Source organism: Scyliorhinus torazame, chromosome 4 (assembly GCF_047496885.1).
Source record: "Scyliorhinus torazame isolate Kashiwa2021f chromosome 4, sScyTor2.1, whole genome shotgun sequence".
Taxonomy (NCBI): Eukaryota; Metazoa; Chordata; class Chondrichthyes; order Carcharhiniformes; family Scyliorhinidae; genus Scyliorhinus; species Scyliorhinus torazame.
In genome coordinates, this window is record NC_092710.1 from 191644079 (window position 1) to 191669024 (window position 24946).

A 24946-nucleotide genomic window follows, 5' to 3' on the forward strand; every position below is an offset into this window, starting at 1 on the left:
CCATATCCCCCATATACCCCATATCCCCCCTCCCCCTATCCCCCATATCCCCCCTCCCCCATATCCCCCCTCCCCCATATCCCTCCTCCCCCATATCCCCCATTCCCCCTTATCCCCCATATCCCCCTCCCCCATATCCCCCATATCCCCCCTCCCCCATATCCCCCATATCCCCCCTCCCCCATATCCCCCATATCCCCCTCCCCCATATCCCCCATATCCCCCTCCCCCATATCCCCCATATCCCCCCTCCCCCATATCCCCCATATACCCCATCCCCCATATCCCCCATATCCCACCTCCCCATATCCCCCATATCCCCCATATCCCACTCCCCATATCCCCCATATCCCTCCTCCCCCCATATCCCCCATATCCCCCCTCCCCCATATCCCCCATATCCCCCCTCCCACATATCCCCCCCTCCCCCATATCCCCCATATCCCCCCTCCCCCATATCCCCCATATCCCCCTCCCCCATATCCCCCCTCCCCCATATCCCCCCCATATCCCCCCTCCCCCATATCCCCCCTCCCCCATATCCCCCATATCCCCCCCTCCCCCATATCCCCCCTCACCCATATCCCCCCTCCCCCATATCCCACCTCCCCCATATCCCCCCTCCCCCATATCCCCCATCCCCCATATCCCCCCTCCCCCATATCCCCCTCCCCCATATCCCCCATATCCCCCCCTCCCCCATATCCCCCCTCCCCCATATCCCATATGAGCTGACGGCTCATAAGGCTGCGCAGCTCCCCCCCACCCGACCGGAACACCCGACGTAACACCCGACTGGATGGCTGGCCGTCGCTCAGCCCCGAGGTTCGAGTCACGCGATGTGGAGGCGCTCCTGACACCACGGACAGGCACCCAGTGCCACAAGAAGGTGAACGACCTCGTCAGAGCAGGCAGGGTGAGCCTCCCCATATCCCCCCTCCCACATATCCCCCATATCCCCCATATCCCCCTCCCCATATCCCCCATATCCCCCATATCCCCCATATCTCCCCTCCCCCATATCCCCCATATCCCCCCTCCCCCATACCCCCATATGCCCCATTCCCCCATATCCCCCATATCCCCCTCCCCCATATCCCCCATATCCCCCCTCCCCCATATCCCCCATATCCCCCCTCCCCCATATCCCCCATATCCCCCTCCCCCATATCCCCCATATCCCCCTCCCCCATATCCCCCATATCCCCCCTCCCCCATATCCCCCATATACCCCATCCCCCATATCCCCCATATCCCACCTCCCCATATCCCCCATATCCCCTCCCCATATCCCCCATATCCCCCCTCCCCCCATATCCCCCATATCCCCCCTCCCCCATATCCCCCTCCCACATATCCCCCCTCCCCCATATCCCCATATCCCCCCTCCCCCATATCCCCCATATCCCCCTCCCCCATATCCCCCCTCCCCCATATCCCCCCCATATCCCCCCCTCCCCCATATCCCCCATATCCCCATATCCCCCCCTCCCCCATATCCCCCCTCCCCCATATCCCCCCTCCCCCATATCCCCCCCATATCCCCCCTCCCCCATATCCCCCCTCCCCCATATCCCCCTCCCCCATATCCTCCTCCCCCATATCCCCCATATTCCCCCTCCCCCATATCCCCCCTCCCCCATATCCCCCCTCCCCCATATCCTCCCATATCCCCCCTCCCCCATATCCTCCCTCCCCCATATCCCCCCTCCCCCATTTCCCCCCTCCCCCATATCCCCCCTCCCCATATCCCCCCTCCCCATATCCCCCCTCCCCCATATCACCCCTCCCCATATCCCCCCTCCCCATATCCCCCCTCCCCCATATCCCCCCTCCCCCATATCCCCCCTCCCCCATATCCCCCATATCCCCCCTCCCCCATATCCCCCCTCCCCCATATCCCCCCTCCCCCATATCCCCCATATCCCCCCTCCCCCATATCCTCCCTCCCCCATATCCCCCCTCCCCATATCCCCCTCCCCCATATCCCCCCTCCCCCATATCCCCCCTCCCCCATATCCCCCCTCCCCCATATCCCCCCCTCCCCCATATCCCCCATATCCCCAAGTGAATCCAGCCCAAACCTTAACCTCTGCAATGCACGCGCAACCGATGGCGTGCATTCATATACCTGCCTAACAGTGTTGCCATTTACCCCTGCCACCAGCCCCCCCCCCCACAGGAGAAGCGCGCACACAACAATAGGGAGCATGTGAGGACTGGAAGAGGGCCCGCTGATGAGAGGCCACTGACCGTACACGAGGAAAGGGCCCTGGAACTGGCTGGCGGACCTGAGGACCGGGAGGTTGCTGATGCAGAGGTCGGGGGCCCACGAGCAAGTGAGCCACCAACAGCCTGTCCCCATATCCCCCCCTCCCCTATATCCCCCTCCCCCGTATCACCTGATCACTGCCTGATGTCTAACCATGCATGCTTCATTGTGTATCGCAGGACCAAACGTCCAGGCACCCATCCCCGCAGATGCACACCGCCCGCAGGATGCCCCTCGGAGACCACAGGAGATAGAGAGACCCGCACCCTCCAGCATGCGACACCCGCAGGATGCCCCTCGGAGACCACGGGAGACAGAGAGACCCGGACCCTCCAGCATGCGACGCCCGCAGGATGCCCCTCGGAGACCACGGGAGACGGAGAGACCCGGACCCTCCAGCATGCGACGCCCGCAGGATGCCCCTCGCACACCACGGGAGACCTCGAGCAACAGGGAGACGACACCCCCGTCACGTGCGGGAGCGACCACTCAGCGATGAGGGGGGCAGCCACAGGCCCCCGTCACATCCGAGCCAGGACACCACTACCCAGGACACCACTATCCAGGACACCCCTACCCGGGACACCACTACCCAGGACACCCCTACCCGGGACACCACTACCCAGGACACCTTTACCCGGGACAGCACTACCCTGGACAGCACTACCCAGGACACCCCTACCCGGGAAGACGAAATACCGGACAGTGACTCAGAGTGGATGGGTGGAGACGAACCCCCACCCCAAAGTGCCATGGAGTCAGAGTGGGACGAAGAGCACGACACAACGCCACTGCTGTCACCAACACCCTCCACCATCGCAGAAACACTCACCACGGTTGGGCACTTTAGTGATGAGGCGTCTGGTACACTCACTGGTGCGCACAACACAGCCGTCCCGGTACAGCAGGTGGAGGTAGGAGCAGCAGAGGGACCGGGCGGTCGGAGGGCAGCCCAGGCCAAGCGAACATCTGCCGCCCAGATGGATCCCGGGTTCCTGCAGTTACCACACCCACACATAGATCCGATGCAACCACCGACACGGAGACGAGCGAATAGGGTGACGGGTGGCTTGCGGCGGCTGCGGTCACAGGTGGAGGAGTCCACCCGCGTCCAGGAGCTGGGAGTGGTCCCGGTCATGCGTGCCACCCAGGCTGACACCGCACGGGTGGCGTCCGCGGTGGAGGCAATGGGTGCGACGGTGTCAGACATGGGGAACGGTTTGCGAGGCCAGGGGCCTTCCGTGCAGGCGGCGTCTGTGGCCCAGGAAATGGCTGCCCTCTCACAGGAGGCCATGAGCCAGTGCCAGCGCCAGATGGCAGAGGCGCTCAACGCCATAGCCCAGTCTCAGCAGGCCATAGCCCAGTCTCTGCAGGCCATGGCCCAGTCTCTGCAGGCCATGGCCCAGTCTCAGCAGGCCATCGCTGAGGGCATCGGCGCCAGTGGCCATGTGCGAACCGGCGTCGCACTGTCACAGACAGGGTTTGACAACCCCCTGGGCTCCATGGCTGCAAACCTGCAGACCCCTGTCGATACCAGCACGGGCCTCCAGGACTGGCAGCGCCAGATGTCGGGGGCGCGTCGGATGGCCAGTCCATTCGCATCCCCCACCCATGTAGAGGCCTGGGGGCCATCGGGCACCCCGAGGGAGCAGGAGGTGGTGTGGTCCGTCCCGGCTCCCTCTGTAGGGGAGGTCCCGGTACACCGCGACACCTCGGACTCCCCCCCTTCCGTCCCAGGTGCATCGGGTGGGCAACGGGCAGGACAGGCTGGCAGCTCGCCATCCCAGTCGCCCGGGCCGCAGCCTGGCCCATCTAGGCCAGGACGCCCCAGGAAACGGCCGCCAAAGGGATCCAGTGTCAGAGGGCAGGAATCACAGGAGTCCACCTCCAGTTCTGCTGTACCGTCTGGGGAACCACATAGACGTAGTCAAAGGGCCCGTAAGGCCAAACAATTAGACACTGAGTAAGTTGGCACGGGTGCAGGGCACAGATGAGTTTTAGGGGCTAGGGCACGTGCATGAACTCCTTTGGTTATTAAAGTCAATGTTACACCTACCGAAGCTGCCTTTGTGCTCTGTCCAAAGTGTGCGGGCGTGTCATGTACGTTGAGCGCAAGTGTGTGTGTGACGGGTGGTCTTACCTCAGCCCCAGGTGAGTCTGCCCCCTTCCCCCTGGGCCGCCATCAACATCCCCTGGGCAGAGGACGGGACCGTGCGCTGCAGTGTCACAGCCGCATGCAGGGATGGTCCGGGTGGATGGTGGTACTGTGGCCATGGGTCAGACATAGTCCAACGATGTAGAGCCAGGAGCTCATCGGAGGGCGGGTTGTCATCATCCTCCATGGCCTGCGATAGACACGCGTCCACCCGCAACTGGGTGAGCCCGGCCCGTTGTGCCGCCGGTGGATCGGCAATTGGGAGGGGGGGGGTTGGTGTGCATGTGGGTGGGGTGCGTGGGGTTGGGGAGGGGATGAGGGTGCTGGGTGGGTGGGTGGGTGGGGGGTGTGGGTGGTCGGCTGTTGCCATGGTGTGCGGTCTGTGGCCATACTACCCGATTCCCACGCCCATCTAGTCAGTGAAGCGGGCGTCTATCAGTCTGTCCCGTGCCCGCTGGGCCAGCCGGTAACGGTGGACAGCCACTCGCCTGTGTCTACCCCGTCTGCCCTGACCATTGCCCCCATCCCCCTCATCTGGGGAGGACTGCGCCTCTTCCTGCTGCTCCTCCACTCCACCCTCCTCTGCCTGCGGCACATCGCCCCTCTGCTGGGCTATGTTGTGCAGGACGCAGCACACCACAATGATGCGGCCAACCCTATCTGACCGATACTGGAGGGCGCCCCCAGAGAGGTCCAGGCACCTGAAACGCATCTTCAGCACGCCAAAGCACCTCTCGATCACTCCCCTAGTCGCTACATGGGCATCATTGTAGCGGTTCTCCGCCTCATTGCGTGGCCTCCGTATAGGCGTCATCAGCCACGATCGCAATGGGTAGCCCCTGTCGCCCAGCAACCAGCCCCTCAGCCGGGGATGGCGTCCCTCTTACATGCCGGGGATGGATGACCGCGACAACACGAATGAGTCGTGTACACTGCCTGGGTGACGGGCGCAGACGTGCAGGATCATCATGCGGTGGTCGCAGACCACCTGTACGTTCATCGAATAGGTCCCCTTCCTATTAGTGAACACGGCCCTGTTATCTGCAGGTGGCCGCACGGCGACGTGCATCCCATCGATCGCGCCCTGGACCATGGGGAACCCGGCAACGGCAGAGAAGCCCACGGCCCGGGCATCTTGGCTGGCCCGGTCCACGGGGAAGCGGATGTAGCGGTGCGCCATGGCATAAAGGGCATCTGTCACTGCCCAGATGCACCGATGCATCGATGTCTGCGATATGCCGGACAGGTCCCCACTCGGTGCCTGGAATGACCCCGTTGCATAAAAGTTCAGGGCCACCGTAACCTTGACGGACACGGGGAGAGGGTGTCCCCCGCCAGTGCCACGCGGTGACAGGACAGGTGTGCCAGCAGGTGGCAGATGTGTGCCACGGTTTCCGGTCTCATCCGGAGTCTCCTCCTGCATTCCCGGTCCGTGAGGTCCTGGTATGACTGCCGGGGCCGGTACACACGGGGCGCCCTCGGGTGCCTCCGTTGCCGTGGGGCCGCGACGTCCTCCTCCCCCTCCTCGTCCTGTCGGTCAGGTGTCCCTCCAGCCTGGGCGGCTCCCGCCTGCCCCTCTACGGCAGCCTGCGCCGCCTCTCTGGCACGCTCCTCCTCCTCCTCCTCCTCCTCATCCAGGGCAACATAGACATGAGCGGCTGCCACCATGGCGGCCAACATCGCTGGATGGTCTGAAAACATGACGGCCTGGTGGGGGGGAGGGGAACGACGACATGTCATCATTGCCCATATCCCCTCCTCCCCCCAGCCTGGTGGCATGGAGCGCATGGGTCCAACTGTTGGAGGCTGGCACCTGGCCAGGTGGACCAACTCATTTGCCCTCCCATCACCCACCCCGGCACGGACCCCCTCCCCAACCCCCAACCTCCACCCCAGCACGGACCCCCCCCAACCCCCCACCTCCACCCCAGCACGGACCCCCTCCCCAACCTCCACCCCAGCACGGACCCCCCCCCAACCCCGAACCTCCACCCCAGCACGGACCCCCCCCCAACCCCCAACCTCCACCCCGGCACGGACCCCCTCCCCAACCTCCACCCCAGCACGGACCCCCCCCAACCCCCAACCTCCACCCCGGCACGGACCCCCTCCCCAACCTCCACCCCAGCACGGACCCCCCCCCAACCCCCAACCTCCACCCCAGCACGGACCCCCCCCCAACCTCCAGCCCGGCACGGACCCCCTCCCCAACCCCCAACCTCCACTCCAGCACGGACCCCCACCAACCCCCAACCTCCACCCCGGCACGGACCCCCTCCCCAACCTCCACCCCAGCACGGACCCCCCCCAACCCCCAACCTCCACCCCGGCACGGACCCCCTCCCCAACCTCCACCCCAGCACGGACCCCCCCCAACCCCCAACCTCCACCCCGGCACGGACCCCCTCCCCAACCTCCACCCCAGCACGGACCCCCTCCCGGCACTCCCCCGGAGCCCAGCCTACTCTAACCCCCGCCCCCCGCCGCACACACACAGACACAAGCCGAGACACACCTCTCCTCACGCAATCAGTCTGCTGCCACGACATTTCCTGCCCAGAGCCAACCCCCCAGGCCGTCACTCACCTCCTCGCTGGTCGGCGTGACCCTGGAGCACCGGGTCACGCCGGTGAAAAGGTGGTTTGATTCACCTGGGACTTCGGCCCATCCGGAAGGGAGAATATCGGAAGGCCGAAAATCGGCTGCCTTGCGCAGACCCGTGACATTCTCCGCGGCAGCGGCGCCATTAACGCCCCGCCGACGTTTCTCCCTTCAGAGACTTCGGCGGGGGCGGGGGCGGGATTCACGGCGGCCAACGGCCATTCTCCGACCCGGCGGGGGGTCGGAGAATGACGCCCAGAAGCCTTTTGGCCAAGATCAAGTGTAGTATCTGCTCTGCCTTTTGGCTCAGATCTGGTTTGTCTCTTTTGTGGGGACCATGAATTGGATTCAATTTAAATTTGAATTGGTTTTTGGAGCAGGCAAGGAGCTGGATTAGGAGTTCTCCCCTGTCCACACTCTGAGCCCTCGCTTTATAACTCAGAAAAAGTAATTTTTATAAAAGTGATGGCCAGGCAGATGGGGTGGGTTCAGAGACCATTATAGCCCTCAGGTGGTCGGAAACATGGCAGTGCAGTGTCCTGGTACATTGGCACTTCTAACATGGAGCGGACCATTTGGCCATCCCCACAGCGAGCTGTCGTACACCTGGGGGTGCTGGTACTGGCAATGGGGCGGGGTGGGGGCTGAGCATTTGCCTGAGATCAGGGACGAAATTCTCCGGAAATGGCACGATGTCCGCCGACTGGCGCACAAAACGGCGCAAATCAGACGGGCATCGCGCCGCCCCAAAGGTGCGGAATCCTCCGCATCATTGGGGGCCGAGCCCCAACCTTGAGGGGCTAGGTCGGCGCCGGACGAATTTCCACCCCGCCAGCTGGCGGGAAAGGCCTTTGGTGCCCCGTCAGCTGGCGCGGAAATGACATGCCGCTGACGGCATTCCCGTGCATGCGCATTGGAGGGAGTCTCTTCTGCCTCCGCCCGCGAATCGGTGGGCCCCGATCGCGGGCCAGGCCACCGTGTGGGCCCCCCCCCCAGGACCCCGGAGCCCGCCCGCGCCGCCTTGTCCCGCCGGTAAGGTAGGTGGTTTAATTTACGCCGGCGGGACAGGCATTTTAGCGGCGGGACTTCGGCCCATCCGGCCCGGAGAATCGAGCGGGGGGGGCCCGCCAACTGGCGCGCCGCGATTCCCGCCGCCGACGACTATCCGGTGCCGGAGACTTCGGCAACCGGCGGGGGCGGGATTCACGCCAGCCCCCGGCGATTCTCTGACCCGGCGGGGGGTCGGAGAATCTCACCCCAGATCTTCCTTTAAGAATGGTGCCCCGATCTCGGAGGAGACGGACCTGCCGGCTTGTTCAGCCCTGCGCCCCCCAATCAGGATGCAGCTCCAAACAAAATTCTAAGTGTCGGGAGATCGCGATCTGCATTGCACCAAATCATCCGGCAGGAATTGACCTGGGTTCCCACCAGAGACCACACTGAGAAATGTTTTGGGAGAATTGCTCCCGTAGTAGATGTTTCAGGTTGGTAACCTTTTGTTGGGAATTGGAAGACGTTAGGAATATAACAAGTTTTAAGGTGGTGGGGAGAGGAGGGGAGAACAGAACAAAGTCTCTGATAGGTTAGAAGGCAGAAGTGACAAATGATAAAAGGGTCAGTGGTGGATGTGACCATCAATTCACTCAAAGACACGAGGAGAAGTCAACCGTGGTTTTAATCAGCTTAGAACAGTGCCTGCCTGCGACTGGTACAATGCTGGGAACTGCCTGCAGGTCAGCTGCTCTTTATACTTCCTCTTAAGGGGAGGAGCCATGGGTGGCACCCGTACATACCCCAACATATCCCCCTGTGGGTGAAGCCACACAATGGCCCATAGGTGGAGACCGCAAAGTCAACAACATAACACAACAGCGGAACATGATACAAATGCACTGGTGAATTATTAGCACTATACATTCACCACATTCACCCCCTGTTAAAAAATGAAGTCCGGCGGGGGTGATGGGCTCATAGGTTCAGAGGGTGCGCTGTGATCGCCGAAGCACTGGTGTTGCTGCTGGTCCGGGTGTCGGGCTCATCCGTGCTGGCAGCAGAAGTGGGTCCGGTGCGGGCACAGGCGTGGACTCCGGGAGCGGCTCTTCTGGAGCTTCATTCGGGGGATTAGCTCAAATGGTAGAGCGCTCGCTTAGCATGCGAGAGGTAGCGGGATCGACGCCCGCATCCTCCAGCTTTTTTCTTGTGAGATGTGGCAAGTCAGGGACCCTTCTGGTGTCCCTGACTCCTTCATCTGCAAGAGGTGTGTCCAACTGCAGCTCCTGTTAGGCCGCTTGATGGCTCTGGAGCTGCGGATGGACTCACTTTGGAGCATCCGCGATGCTGAGGAAGTTGTGGATAGCACATTCAGTGAGTTGGTCACACCGCAGATTAAAATTACTGAGGCAGATAGGGAATGGGTGACCAACAGACAGAGGAAGAGTAGGAAGGCAGTGCAGGGATCCCCTGCGGTCATCTCCCTCCAAAACAGATTTACCGTTTTGGAAACTGTTGGGGGTGATGGCTCACCAGGGGTAGGTGGCAGCAGCCAGGTTCATGGCACCGTAGCTGGCTCTGCTGCACAGAAGGGCAGGAAAAAGAGTGGCAGAGCTATAGTGATAGGGGATTCAATTGTAAGGGGAATAGACAGGCGTTTCTGTGGACGCAAACGAGAATCCAGGTTGGTATGTTGCCTCCCTGGTGCAAGGGTCAAGGATGTCTCGGAGCGGCTGCAGGGCATTCTGGAGGGGGAGGGTGAACAGCCAGCTGTCGTGGTGCATATAGGCACCAACAATATAGGTAAAAAACGGGATGAGGTCCTACAAGCTGAATTTAGGGAGTTAGGAGTTAAACTAAAAAGTAGGACCTCAAAGGTAGTAATCTCAGGATTGCTACCAGTGCCACGTGATAGTCAGAGTAGGAATGACAGGATAGCTAGGATGAATACATGGCTTGAGAGATGGTGCAGGAGGGAGGGTTTCAAATTCCTGGGACATTGGGACCGGTTCTGGGGGAGGTGGGACCTGTACAAATCGGACGGTCTGCATCTGGGTGGGACCGGAACCAATGTTCTCGGGGGTGTGTTTGCTAGTGCAGTTGGGGAGGGTTTAAACTAATGTGGCAGGGGGATGGGAACCGATGTAGGAAGTCAGTGGGGACAGAAACAAAAGGCAGGAAGGGAGAGTGTGTAAAGCATGACCCCTGAGAAAGCAGGGCAGAGAGCAAGGAAGGTCTACATTAAACTGCATTTATTTCAATGCAAGGGGCCTGACGGGCAAAGCGGATGAACTCAGGGCATGGACGGGCACATGGGACTGAGATATTATGGCTATGACTGAAACATGGCTAAGGGAGGGGCAGGACTGGCAGCTGAATGTTCCGGGGTACAGATGCTATAGAAAGGATAGAACAGGAGGTAAGAGAGGAGGGGGAGTGGCGTTTTTGATTAGGGAGAACATCACGGCAGTACTTAGAGGGGATATATCCGAGGGTTCGCCCACTGAGTCTATATGGGTGGAACTGAAAAATAAGAAGGGAGAGATCACCTTGGTAGGACTGTACTACAGGCCCCCAAATAGTCAGCGGGAAATTGAGGAGCAAATATGTAAGGAGATTACAGATAGCTGCAAGAATAATAGGGTGGTAGTAGTAGGGGACTTTAACTTTCCCAACATTGACTGGGACAGCCATAGCATTAGGGGCTTGGATGGAGGGAAATTTGTTGAGTGTATTCAGGAGGAATTTCTCATTCAGTATGTGGATGGATCGACTAGAGAGGGGGCAAAACTTGACCTCGTCTTGGGAAATAAGGAAGGGCAAGTGACAGAAGTGCTAGTGAGAGATCACTTTGGGACAAGTGACCATAACTCCATTAGTTTTAAGATAGCTATGGAGAATGATAGGTCTGGCCCAAGAGTTAAAATTCTTAATTGGGGCAAGGCCAATTTTGATGGTATCAGACAGGAACTTGCAGAGGTAGATTGGGGGAGACTGTTGGCAGGCAAAGGGACGGCTGGTAAATGGGAGGCTTTTAAAAATGTGTTAACCAGGGTGCAGGGTAAGCACATTCCCTTTAGAGTGAAGGGTAAGGTTGGTAGAAGTAGGAAACCCTGGATGACTCGAGATATTGAGACTCTGGTCAAAAAGAAGAAGGAGGCATATGACGTACATAAGCAACTGGGATCAAGTGGATCCCTTGAAGAGTATAGAGATTGTCGAAATAGAGTTAAGAGGGAAATCAGGAGGGCAAAAAGGGGACATGAAATTGCTTTGGCAAATAATGCAAGGGAGAATCCAAAGAGATTCTACAAATACATAAAGGGGAAAAGAGTAACTAAGGACAGAGTAGGGCCTCTTAAGGATCTATGTGCAGAGCCACAAGAGTTGGGTGAGATCCTGAATGAATATTTCTCATCGGTATTCACGGTGGAGAAAGGCATGGATGTTAGGAAACTAAGGGAAATAAATAGTGATGTCTTGAGAAGTGTGCATATTACAGAGGAGGAGGTGCTGGAAGTCTTAAAGCGCATCAAGGTAGATAAATCCCCGGGACCTGATGAAATGTATCCCAGGGTGTTGTGGGAGGCTAGGGAGGAAATTGCGCGTCCCCTAACAGAGATATTTGAATCATCGGCAGCCACAGGTGAGGTGCCTGAAGATTGGAGAGTGGCGAATGTTGTGCCCTTGTTTAAGAAGGGCAGCAGGGAAAAGCCTGGGAACTACAGACCGGTGAGCCTAACGTCTGTAGTAGACAAGTTGCTAGAAGGTATTCTGAGAGACAGGATCTACAAGCATTTAGAGAGGCAAGGACTGATTCGGGGCAGTCAGCATGGCTTTGTGCGTGGAAAATCATGTCTCACAAATTTGATTGAGTTTTTTGAGGGGGTGACCAAGAAGGTAGATGAGGGCAGTGCAGTAGACGTTGTCTACATGGACTTTAGCAAAGCCTTTGACAAGGTACCGCATGGTAGGTTGTTGCAGAAGGTTAAAGCTCACGGGATCCAGGGTGAGGTTGCCAATTGGATTCAAAATTGGCTGGACGACAGAAGGCAGAGGGTGGTTGTAGAGGGTTGTTTTTCAAACTGGAGGCCTGTGACCAGTGGTGTGCCTCAGGGATCGGTGCTGGGTCCACTGTTATTTGTGATTTATATTAATGATTTGGATGAGAATTTAGGAGGCATGGTTAGTAAGTTTGCAGATGACACCAAGATTGGTGGCACAGTGGATAGTGAAGAAGGTTATCTAGGATTGCAACGGGATCTTGATCAATTAGGCCAGTGGGCCGACGAATGGCAGATGGAGTTTGATTTAGATAAATGTGAGGTGATGCATTTTGGCAGATCGAATCAGGCCAGGACCTACTCAGTTAATGGTATGGCGTTGGGGAGAGTTATAGAACAAAGAGATCTCGGAGTACAGGTTCATAGCTCCTTGAAGGTGGAGTCACAGGTGGACAGGGTGGTGAAAAAGGCATTCGGCATGCTTGGTTTCATTGGTCAGAACATTGAATACAGGAGTTGGGATGTCTTGTTGAAGTTGTACAAGACATTGGTACGGCCACACTTGGAATACTGTGTGCAGTTCTGGTCACCCTATTATAGGAAGGATATTATTAAACTGGAAAGAGTGCAGAAAAGATTTACTAGGATGTTGCCGGGACTTGATGGTTTGAGTTATAAGGAGAGGCTGGATAGACTGGGACTTTTTTCCTTGGAGCGTAGGAGGCTTAGGGGTGATCTTATAGAGGTCTATAAAATAATGAGGGGCATAGATAAGGTAGATAGTCAACATCTTTTCCCAAAGGTAGGGGAGTCTAAAACTAGAGGGCATAGGTTTAAGGTGAGAGGGGAGAGATTCAGAAGGGCCCAGAGGGGCAATTTCTTCACTCAGAGGGTAGTGAGTGTCTGGAATGGGCTGCCAGAGGTAGTAGTAGAGGCGGGTACAATTGTGTCTTTTAAAAAACATTTAGATAGTTACATGGGTAAGATGGGTATAGAGGGTTATGGGCCAAGTGCGGGCAACTGGGACTAGCTTAATGGTAAAAACTGGGCGGCATGGACTGGTTGGGCCGAAGGGCCTGTTTCCATGCTGTAAACTTCTATGATTCTATGATTCTATGATTCATTCCTGTGGACCAGTGTGGCGGGTGGGAGAGAGCGCGGGAGCCATATAGGGGTGGGGGTGCTGGACATGGTAGGTTGAGCGGGATATAGTGGGGGGGCTGCGGTGGTGGTGGTGGTGGTGGAGCCTGCGGGCGCCAGGTCCCGGAGAGAGACGGTATCTTGTCGGCCATCGGGGTGTTCAACATAAGCATATTGGGGGTTGGAGTGTAGGAGCTGGACCCTCTCTACCAGAGGGTCGATCTTATGGCTCCTGACGTGTTTTCTGAGGAGGACTGGTCCCGGTGTCTTCAGCCAGGACGGAAGCGAGGCCCCTGAGGTAGCTCCACTAGGGAAAACAAACAAGCGGTCATGAGGAGTCTCGTTTGTGGCTGTGCAAAGGAAGGACCTGATAGAGTGGAGCGCATCGAGGAGGACCTCCTGCCAGTGAGAAACTGGGAGATTCCTGGACCGCAGGGTCAGTAGGATGGTCTTCCAGACCGTTGCGTTCTCCTTCTCCACCTGCCCGTTTCCCCTGGGGTTATAACTGGTAGTCCTGCTCGAGGCGATGCCCTTACTGAGCAGGTACTGATGCAGTTCGTCGCTCATGAATGACGAACCCCGGTCACTGTGGACATAACTGGGGAAACCAAACAGGGTGAAGACACTATGCAGGGCTTTAATGACAGTGGAAGTGGTCATATCGGGGCAGGGGATGGCAAATGGGAAGCGGGAGAACTCATCTATGATGTTGAGAAAGTATGTATTGTGGTTATTGGAGGGGAGGGGCCCTTTGAAATCGATACTGAGGCATTCAAAGGGCCGTGATGCCTTTACCAGGTGGGCCTTATCCGGTCGATAGAAGTGCGGTTTACACTCCGCACAGATCTGGCAGTCCCTGGTCCTGTCTCTGACCTCCTGGGTGGAGTAGGGCAGGTTGCGGGCCTTGATATAATGGGCGAGCCGGGTGACCCCCGAGTGGCAGAGGTCATCGTGGATAGCCCATAGTCGGTCATCTTGTGCGCTGGCGCATGTGCCGCGGGACAGGGCATCTGGCGGCTCATTGAGCTTCCCAGGGCCCTGTACTATATCATAGTTATAGGTGGAGAGTTCGCTCCTCCGCCTCAAGATCTTATCGTTCTTGATTTTGCCCTGCTGCGTATTGTCGAACATGAAGGCTACCGATCGTTGGTCGGTGACGAGGGTAAACCTCCTACCAGCGAGGTAGTGTCTCCAGTGCCGCACGGCTTCCATGATGGCTTGGGCTTCTTTTTCAACCAAGGAGTGTCGAATCTCAGAGGTGGTGAAAGTGCGTGAAAAGAACGCTACCGGTCTGCCTGCTTGGTTGAGGGTGGCGGCGAGAGCGATCTCCGATGCGTCGCTCTCCACCTGGAAGGGGACGGACTCGTCCACCGCACGCATCGCGGCTTTGGCGATGTCCGCCTTGATGCAGCTGAAGGCCTGGCGGGCCTCAGTTGCCAGTGGAAAAATGGTGGCCTTAATTAGTGAGCGGGCTTTGTCCGCTTACTAGGGGACCCACTGGGCATAATAGGAGAAGAATCCAAGGCACCTCTTCAGGGCCTTGGGACAGTGAGGGAGAGGGAGTTGCAGTAGGGGGCGCATACGATCAGGGTCGGGCCGTAGAAATCTAGTGCGAGGAAACAGATAGTTAACAGTAACTTTGTAAAAAAAATTTAACTTTTAACTTTAATTTACTAATTAATTGACGCAATGTCAGTTAGAGGGGTGCAGTGCTCTGACTGTGAGATGTGGCAGGTCCGGGAGGCTTCCAGCGTCCCGGATGGCTTCATCTGCAGAAAGTGCACCCAACTGGAGCTCCTCACAGACCGCATGGTTCGGTTGGAGCAGCAATTGGATGCACTTAGGAGCATGCAGGTGGCGGAAAGCATCATAGATAGCAGTTATATAAATGTGGTCACACCCAAGGTGCAGGCAGAGAAATGGGTGACCACCAGAAAGGGCAGGCAGTCAGTGCAGGAATCCCCTGTAGTTGTCCCCCTCTCAAACAGGTATACCCCTTTGGATACTGTCGGGGGGGGGGGGTAGCCTATCAGGGGAAAACAGCAGCAGCCAGAGCAGTGGCACCATGGCTGGCTCTGATGTTCAGAAGGGAGGGTCAAAGCGCAGAAGAGCAATAGTAATAGGGGACTCTATAGTCAGGGGCATAGATAGGCACTTCTGTGGATGTGAAAGAGACTCCAGGATGGTATGTTGCCTCCCTGGTGCCAGGGTCCAAGATGTCTCCGAGCGGGTAGAGGGCATCCTGTAGGGGGAGAGAAAACAGGCAGAGGTCGTTGTACATATTGGTACTAATGACATAGGCAGGAAGGGGCATGAGGTCCTGCAGCAGGAGTTCAGGGAGCTAGGCAGAAAGTTAAAAGACAGGACATCTAGGTTTGTAATCTCGGGACAGAGTTTGTAATCTTACAGGGCAGAGTTTGTAAGGAACATCCAGGAGGGCTTCTTAAAACAATATGTAGACAGTCCAACTAGGGAAGGGGCGATACTGGACCTGGTATTGGGGAATGAGCCCGGCCAGGTGGTAGATGTTTCAGTAGGGGAGTATTTCGGGAACAGTGACCACAATTCAGTAAGTTTTAAAGTGCTGGTGGACAAGGATAAGAGTGGTCCTCAGGTGAATGTGCTAAATTGGGGGAAGGCTAATTATAACAATATTAGGCGGGAACTGAAGAACATAGATTGGGGGCGGATGTTTGAGGGCAAATCAACATCTGACATGTGGGAGGCTTTCAAGTGTCAGTTGAAAGGAATTCAGGACCGGCATGTTCCTGTGAGGAAGAAGGATAAATACGGCAAATTTCGGGAACCTTGGATAACCCTTTGTCAGGGCTAAAAGCCTGGGAACAGACGAAGCCTGTGTGGAATATAAGGAAAGTAGGAAGGAACTTAAGCAAGGAGTCAGGAGGGCTAGAAGGGGTCACGAAAAGTCATTGGCAAATAGGGTTAAGGAAAATCCCGAGGCTTTTTACACGTACATAAAAGGCAAGAGGAGCCAGGGAAAGGGTTGGCCCACTGAAGGATAGGCAAGGGAATCTATGTGTGGAGCCACAGGAAATGGGCGAGGTACGAAATGAATACTTTGCATCAGTATTCACCAAAGAGAAGGAATTGGTAGATGTTGAGTCTGGAGAAGGGTGTGTAGATAGCCTGGGTCACATTGAGATCCAAAATGACGAGGTGCTGGGCGGCTTAAAAAATATTAAGGTAGATAAGTCCCCAGGGCCTGATGGGATCTACCCCAGAATACTGAAGGAGGCTGGAGAGGAAATTGCTGAGGCCTTGACATAAATCTTTGGATCCTCCCTGTCTTCAGGTGATGTCCCGGAGGACTGGAGAATAGCCAATGTTGTTCCTCTGTTTAAGAAGGGTAGCAAGGATAATCCAGGGAACTACAGGCCGTTGAGCCTTACTTCAGTGGCAGGGAAATTACTGGAGGGAATTCTTCGAGACAGGATCTACTCCCATTTGGAAGCAAATGGACGTATTAGTGAGAGGCAGCATGGTTTTGTGAAGGGGAGGTCGTGTCTCACTAACTTGATAGAGTTTTTCGAGGAGGTCAGAAAGATGATTGATGCAGGTAGGGCAGTGGATGTTGTCTATATGGACTTCAGTAAGGCCTTTGACAAGGTCCCTCATGGTAGACAAGTACAAAAGGTGAAGTCACATGGGATCAGGGGTGAGCTGGCAAGGTGGATACAGAACTGGCTAGGTCATAGAAGGCAGAGAGTAGCAATGGAAGGATGCTTTTCTAATTAGAGGGCGGTGACCAGTGGTGTTCCGCAGGGATCAGTGCTGGGACCTTTGCTGTTTGATGTATATATAAATGATTTGGAGGAAACTGTAACTGGTCTGATTAGTAAGTTTGCAGACGACACAAAGGTTAGTGGAATTGCGGATAGCGATGAGGACTGCCAGAGGATACAGCAGGATTTAGATTGTTTGGAGACTTGGGCGGAGAGATGGCAGATGGAGTTTAATCCGGACAAATGTGAGGTAATGCATTTTGGAAGGTCTAATGTAGGTAGGGAATATACAGTGAATGGTAGAACCCTCAAGAGTATTGAAAGTCAGAGAGATCTAGGAGTACAGGTCCACAGGTCACTGAAAGGGGCAACACAGGTGGAGAAGGTAGTCAAGAAGACATACGGCATGCTTGCCTTCATTGGCCGGGGCATTGAGTATAAGAATTGGCAAATCATGTTGCAGCTGTATAGAACCTTAGTTAGGCCACACTTGGAGTATAGTGTTTAATTCTGGTCGCCACACTACCAGAAGGATGTGGAGGCTTTAGAGAGGGTGCAGAAGAGATTTACCAGAATGTTGCCTGGTATGGAGGGCATTAGCTATGAGGAGCGGTTGAATAAACTCGGTTTGTTCTCACTGGAACGACGGCGGTTGAGGGGCGACCTGATAGAGGTCTACAAAATTATGAGGGGCATAGACAGAGTGGATAGTCAGAGGCTTTTCCCCAGGGTAGAGGGGTCAATTACTAAGGGGCATCGGTTTAAGGTGAGAGGGTCAAGGTTTAGAGTAGATGTACGAGGCAAGTTTTTTACACAGAGGGTAGTGGGTGCCTGGAACTCGCTGCAGGTGGAGGTGGTGGAAGCAGGGACGATAGTGACATTTACAAATCTTGACAAATACATGAATAGGATGGGAATAGAGGGATACGGACCCAGGAAGTGTAGAAGATTGTAGTTTAGTCGGGCAGCATGGTCAGCACGGGCTTGGAGGGCCGTAGGGCCTGTTCCTGTGCTGTACATTTCTTTGTTCTTTGTTCTTTGTTCTCAAATGGAATGAAAAAGGCTTCTACCTCCTTCTCATCAAACCTTGGCAATAGATCCCCACCAAGCCTTCGACTATGACGCTCTTTCTCACTATCCTCATCACTATCATCCAACTGTACGTTTCCCTTTACGTCTGCCAATTATAACTGACTGTCATGTTTCATGGCCATTTTCTGAAGTTCAAACTGTCTCGCTTTATCTTTTTCCCTCATCTGTATCTCCCTTTCTCTTTCTTATTGTTGTGCTAGGGCTATTCTTTCTTTTCTCCGTTCTTCTCTCTCCTCTTGTTTTTCCTCTCTCTCTCTTTCTTTTTCCTCTCTATCTCGTTCTTATTCAAGCTGCTTTAATTCTTTCACACGTTCCATTTGTTTAAGTTGTAACTGAATTTTTGCCATTTCCAATGAGTCAAACTGTATCTCAGGCAACTTTAAATGCTTAGCCACCGCCATAATGGCCTCATCTTTTCGCATTTTGTCAGGTAATGTTAACTGCATTGTTTTGGCCAAATCTAACAGTCTGCTTTTAGTCTCTGTCCGTAAGGTACTGCGTGTGACCATCTCAACCCCGAAAAACTTCAGAGCCTCTGAAAGAGCCATTGTCCACAACACACTCCTTACTTAAACTAAAATATCACACCTGAAAAGCAACCACAATATGCTCACCTGTCTTTAGGTTCACTAAGCCAATCCAATAGATAGACTTTTATCCCGGACGAGCTCCCAATTTGTTATGGGCCAGGGTTTAGAGAACCCCAAAGTCTATCGTGGAGTTCACCTGACCCACAAACTTTTAATAGATTGTGGTATGGGGAGCACACGGCCCACTCTACAGGTGTTGTACAGCAGAAATGGGAAAGTATTTTTTAAAGCAAAACAATATGTATTCTATGAACTCAAGTTAACCTTTTTAAAAAATACAGTTCACATCTTAGTAATTCAAATACAACCCCCAAAAAACACAACACTAAGTAATCCTTTCAGCTTTCCTTTTAACATCTATAAGACTTAAAACACCGTTTACCAGAAGCACATCAGGTTAACGTCACTACTGTTATTAGTTTTAAATCACGAGGATTGATTTACATTCTTTAGATTACAGAGAGAAACTCAGACACCTTCTGGCTGTGACTGCAGCTATCCAGCTCTGAAAATGAAACTAAAACACACCCTGCAGCAAACAACTTAAATCGAAAGTAAAAAGCTGACAGGCAGCCCAGCTCCAGCCACTCTCTGACATCACTGCAGTGGTAAACACCCATTTCTTAAAGGTACTCTCACTACAGATATTCATATACACACCCATTTATAAACACCCATTTCTTAAAGGCACTCTCACATGACAATTGAAAGCAATGGCCTTACCTTTCTTAGATATATTTATCTATATTGGCCTGGAATTTGTAGTTATAACAGCGAAAATGTCAGTATTTGCACCACTACAGTGTAAGACTGATAGCACAACTTCCAGTATGTGCACATCCGTAGTTAAATGTGGAAGTTCAGAATGATTCCCTGCTTCTCCACAGGGTTTGGTGTCCCAGTTTTATCATTATGAAGGGGGCTGAAAATCGTCAATAAAGGACAAAAATAGTTTAAAAAGTTGAAATAAATAGTACAATCCAGATTAAGTTACCAGGGAGGGTCACAGAAAATAATAGAATAAATGTAACATAGTACAATTAGGAGCCTCACTGGTCAGAAACTTAACTCTGAAATTTCAATACCATTGAAAAGATCCATACCGATCTTCATCCCCAAGGCCTTTTTCCAAGGAATAGACAAAATGATTGTAGCATTTATGGAGGGAAGAATCCAAGAATCCCTAAAAATACACTGTAGAGGAGAAATATGGGAGGCCTCGCCTGTCTGAACCTGCAATACCACCACTGGGAAGCCACAGACGAGAGAGTGAGGGGATGAGGAAGGAGCCGAGCAAAGAATGGGTGAAAATGGAGGTGTCCTGTACAGGAACAACCCTCTGAGCCACGACAGCGCTCCCAACCATGCTGGCAAAGTACATATCCAGCCCAGTGGTGGTAGCTACGTTAAAATCTGGAACGAGATGAGACAGCACATCGGCTTAACTGAGATGTCCACCCTGGCCCACATATGTGGTAACCATAAATTCGCACCAGCCATGCTTGACACCAGTGTTACGAAGTGGAGACAGGCCAGGGGGACGCGAGCGATTAGGGACTTTTACATGGGGGACAGACTCACAACCCTGGACCAGCTGACGGGAAGACTGGAGCTACCGAACGGACAGGAGATCCAAAACTTGCAAGTTGAAACCTTTTTCCGCAAGGAGACGGCGAGGTACCCTCGGGTCCTGAGTGCCACATTGCTGAAGGAACTGCTGGACGTGGACTGTATTGAGAAGGGGAACTGTGGGGACCTTTAGGGACAACTGTTAGGAAGGTGAGAACACCCTTACATGGAGCAAGACAGAAGAGGGAGGACGAACTAGGGACAGACATAGGTTGGGGACTCTGGAGTGAAGCACTGAGCAGGGCGAACTCCACTACCTCCTGCACAAGCCTAAGCCGCATGCAGCACAAAGTGGTGCACAGAGCGCACCTAACCAGAACCCACATGAACAGGTTCTTCCCGGAGGTGGAAGACCAGTGTAAACGGTGCCAGGGAGGCCCGGCCAACCACACCCACATGTGGGAGGAAGGGGAGCAGCAAGGGAGGTACCCAGGGAAAAATCAGGAGGGGACACGGGAAGTGCCTGAAGGGGGGGCCAGAAGCCCCCCCCCCCCCAACAAAGCCTTAAGAAATAATCTTTATTAGTGTCACAAGTAGGCTTACATTAACACTGCAATGAAATTACTGTGAAAATCCCCTCGTCACCACACTCCGCGGGCCAGTTCGCTACACTGAGGGAGAATTCAGGATGTCTAATTCACCTAACAAGCACGTCTTTCGGGACTTGTGGGAGGAAACCGAGCACCCGGAGGAAACCCACGCAGACACGGGGAGAACGTGCAGACTCTGCATCGACAGTGACCCAATCTGGGAATCGAACCCAGGTCCCTGGCACTGTGAAGAAACAGTGCTAACCATTGTGCTGCCCATAATATGGCCAACAGTAACAGAACTATACATCGAACTGTCTCGATCGCCTGGGTGATCCTCCCCCCCCCCCCACCACCACCCCTCCCCGCCCCCCTGAAGTGCTGTTCCACCTGGTCCCCATTTGTGGGCCCCACACCCCCCACCCACAAGAAATGTCACTCTCCCCCTCCCCACCCCAACCAAATGAGGTCACTTGGCTATGGGATCGCTGAGGGACCATCCTCTTCATGCCTCTTTCCATTCACCTGTTGTACAATGTACAGATGTAAATATTGAATAAAATAATATAAAAGGGACAGGGGAGTTGGTGATTGGTGGGGGGGGGGGTAGGGACTTGGGGGTAACCTCCAATGTCTGGCTTTTGTAAATTGTATCTGGTCTACACAGACGTGTTTATTTTGTATTGTATAAAATTAAAAACCTGAATATAAACATTTTTGTTAAAGAAAAAATTCTAAGTGTTATTTTGGGTGAGTTTGGCAGAATATTTCTCGCCGTTTTTTTCAGTGAGTTCCACAATGGTATTTACCCACACTTAGAGCACGATCTGAGCAAAAACTAAGCATTAGTTCTGGGCACCTTGGCACTTCCGGCCTGGCAGTATCCCTGCCAGCACCACCTGGGTACCCTGGCAGTGCCAGGCTGATGCCCATGTGGCAGTGCCAGGGTAGCCAAGTGGCACTGTCAGGGTGCAAGGCTGGTGGTGCAAAGGCGTCCTGGTGGCATCAGTGCCAGGGTGCCACCCTGTCCAGTTACCTGGGACGGGTTATCGATCGCCTGGGTGATCCTCCCCCCCCCCCCCCCCCCCCACCACCACCCCTCCCCGCCCCCCTGAAGTGCTGTTCCACCTGGTCCCCATTTGTGGGCCCCACACCCCCCACCCACAAGAAATGTCACTCTCCCCCTCCCCACCCCAACCAAATGAGGTCACTTGGCTATGGGATCGCTGAGGGACCATCCTCTTCATGCCTCTTTCGAGCCCCTCCCCTCCATTTCAGAACACCCACCCTTTACCCGCCCTCCCAACCATTAGGCGATCTATTCATACCCGCCCTTCATACACTCATCCTTTCATGGGCATGCCCCCTCAGGTGCCGACCACTTGGCAGTGCCACCCTGGCACCTGAGTGTCCCAGCACTGCCAAGTTGTCTGGGTGCCAGAGGGAGAGCCAGGGTGCCATTCTGCCTGTCCCCGACCACCCATGAGTCTCCAATGGCCTGGGAACCCCCCCCCACCCCCCCAGGTGCCGTTATGCACGGCCCCCGTTTCTGTGGACCAATGTTAAACGGCACCATGGCGAGGTCTCCCAGGTGAGGCTGCTAGTTCCCAGACCGCGGGGGAATTGGACGGCGACATATTTAAATGAGCCGAATGGATAATTAGAGATGGATATCCGGATGCCGCCCAGTGAGAGCGAGATCCAGGTTGTGACGTCTCACGAGATCTCGCGAGGCGTTCCGAGCATCGCAAATCTAGCGAGAGGCCTCCGATCAGATTTAATGGCCTTGTCGCGTCACCGTGTCTGGTGCGACGAGGCCGTTTGATCGTGCCCTCTATTGTCAATACCCACAAATAAACATATTCATTTTATTTTGTGCATTTATAAGAAAATTGTTTTACCATGCTTTTAATCGCTTTCCTTACTTCAAGTATTCCATCCTCCATTACCAAGCTTACTGCTTAAATTTAATTCCAACAGTCGCTGTGAGGCTACAACGCCCTTAATGTAGAGGACAATTTAATTACTCTGAAATTAGTAATAAAATAAGTCATTTGGATAGTTTTCAATTAAAAATGTGGCCAACAATTTCGGCATGCCCCAAATCTGCTATTTCTTTTCTTTCTTTTTCCTCCTCCTTTCTATTGAATGACAGGATTGAGAAACCTCATCTTCACCCGTGGCTGTTGCTTTCTTCTTAGTCTTCTTTCGTTTCTTCTTATTCTCTTCCCAATCCTGCTCATTTTGCTTCTCCGATGACTCATTTACTGCCGAGTACTGTTCAACCTGAACCTCTTCCGATTCAACTTCTCCTAAAGGACAAATATTCTGGTTGAGTGACACCGAATGTTTCGCTCTGCTTTCTCGGGAGTTCCTTATATTCTGGTAATTTGCCTTAACTGGGCTGTCTTCTATCAGACCACTATTTAGTTCTACATCACCTTCACCCTCGACTTGCTTTGTGGGTAGAGACAGTTGGTTGAAGTTACAAATCCCGTCAGCATCTCCTCTGCAACGTTTTTTCTTCTTTTTGGATTTAATTTTTACTTCTTCGAATGAATCAAATCATCTCCTTCGAGTTCCTGAACAGCACTGCTTCGATCGATCTCATGCCCTGTTATTGATTTTTTCAGTTGAGCCATCCTGTTGGCAAAGTACTCCTGCACCGTAACAGAACTAGTCACAGTGTTTATTTCCTCTGTGGCACTGGTGGCCTTTGGGTCATCAACATGCACTAAACAGGCATCGCTCTGAAAAACATAAACATACAGCATTAAACATACTTGTGCTGGAGACAAAATGCTGTTTAAGTTTCTGCATGACCATGTTGTGAAAAGATTACAGAAGGCAAATTATACCTTCCACAAGATTCAATGTGCTTACAGCAACCTATGCCTGGCACATGTAAAGAAATCTTGCTCAAGCATCAGTCTGTTATTTGTATTTAGTTAAATCAGTGAGGATGAACAACCTCAGTTATTAAATATACAACATGAACAGAAATTTCTGGAAATATTAAGCAGCACCGGTAGAGAAACAGCGGGCAATTCTCCAGCCGAATTGCGCCCAGTGCAAATTCTGCGAAGTCGGGAGAATCCCGGGACAGGCCCGAAGAGGGATTTGCGCCGGGTGTCATACGATTTCCGATGCTCCTTGACTGCTCCAGCTGCCGTGATCTGGTTCATTCCCAGCATCCTTATTTAAATATGCAAGTTCTGTTTTAAGCCGGATTCTCCTGGCTCCTGGTATTCTCCCACCCGCCGGTGCAGTGTGAAGCCAGAGTGATGGAGATCACGGGCGAAATTCTCCCGAAACGGCGCGATGTCCACCGACTGCCGCCCAAAACGGCGCCAATCAGACGGGCATTGCGCCGCCCCAAAGGTGCGGAATGCTCCGCATCTTTGGGGGCCGAGCCCCAACATTGAGGGGCTAGGCCGACGCCGGAGGAATTTCCGCCCCGCCAGCTGGCGGAAACGGCCTTTGTTGCCCCGCCAGCTGGCGCGGAAATGACATCTCCGGGCGGCACATGCGGCACTCCTGGTTGTCCATTGTTACAATCCCTGTGGGGGAAACAAAAACCAAAATAACCAATTTTAAAATAATTAATTCACAGGATATGGGTATCGCTGGCCAGCAATTATTGCCACCCCAAATTCCCCTTGAAAGGGTAGTGGTGAGCTCTCTTCTTGAACTGCTGCAGCCCATTAGGAGTAGGTACACCCACTCTGCTATTAGGGAGGGAGTTCCAGGATTTTGACCCAGTCGCAGTGAAGGAACGACGATATCTTTCCAAGTCCGAACGGTCAGTGACTTGGACGGGGAATTTCAATGGTGGTGATGTTCCCAGGTGATTGCTGCCCTTGTCCTTTTAGATGGTAGTGGTCTTTGGTTTGGAAGCTGCAATCTAAGGTGCCATGGTGAGATCCTGCAGTTCATCTTATAGATGGTACACACGACTGTTACTGTGCGTCGGTGGTAGAAGGAGTGAATATTTGTGGAAGGGATGCCAATCATGCAGGCTGCTTTGTCCTGGATGGTGTCAAGCTTCTTGAGTGTCGTTGGAGCTGCACTCATCCAGGTAAGGGGAAAGTATTCCATCACATTCTTGACTTGTGCCTTGTAGACGATGGTGCCATTGAATGTCGTGCGCTTCGGCAATTTGGACATTCTGAATTCCCCCTCCGTGTACCCGAACAGGCG

At 54.0% G+C, this 24946-nt stretch overlaps 1 non-coding gene and 1 pseudogene across 1 annotated transcript; one reads left to right on the forward strand and one right to left on the reverse strand.

The window, feature by feature from the left end:
• Positions 1–9143: 9143 nt before the first annotated feature.
• On the forward strand, positions 9144–9216 carry trnaa-agc (transfer RNA alanine (anticodon AGC)). Its single transcript has one exon. It is a non-coding gene; the product is annotated as a tRNA-Ala (tRNA).
• Positions 9217–22656: 13440 nt separating this feature from the next.
• Positions 22657–24913, reverse strand: LOC140411446 (uncharacterized; annotated as a pseudogene).
• Between the last annotated feature and the right edge of the window lie 33 nt (positions 24914–24946).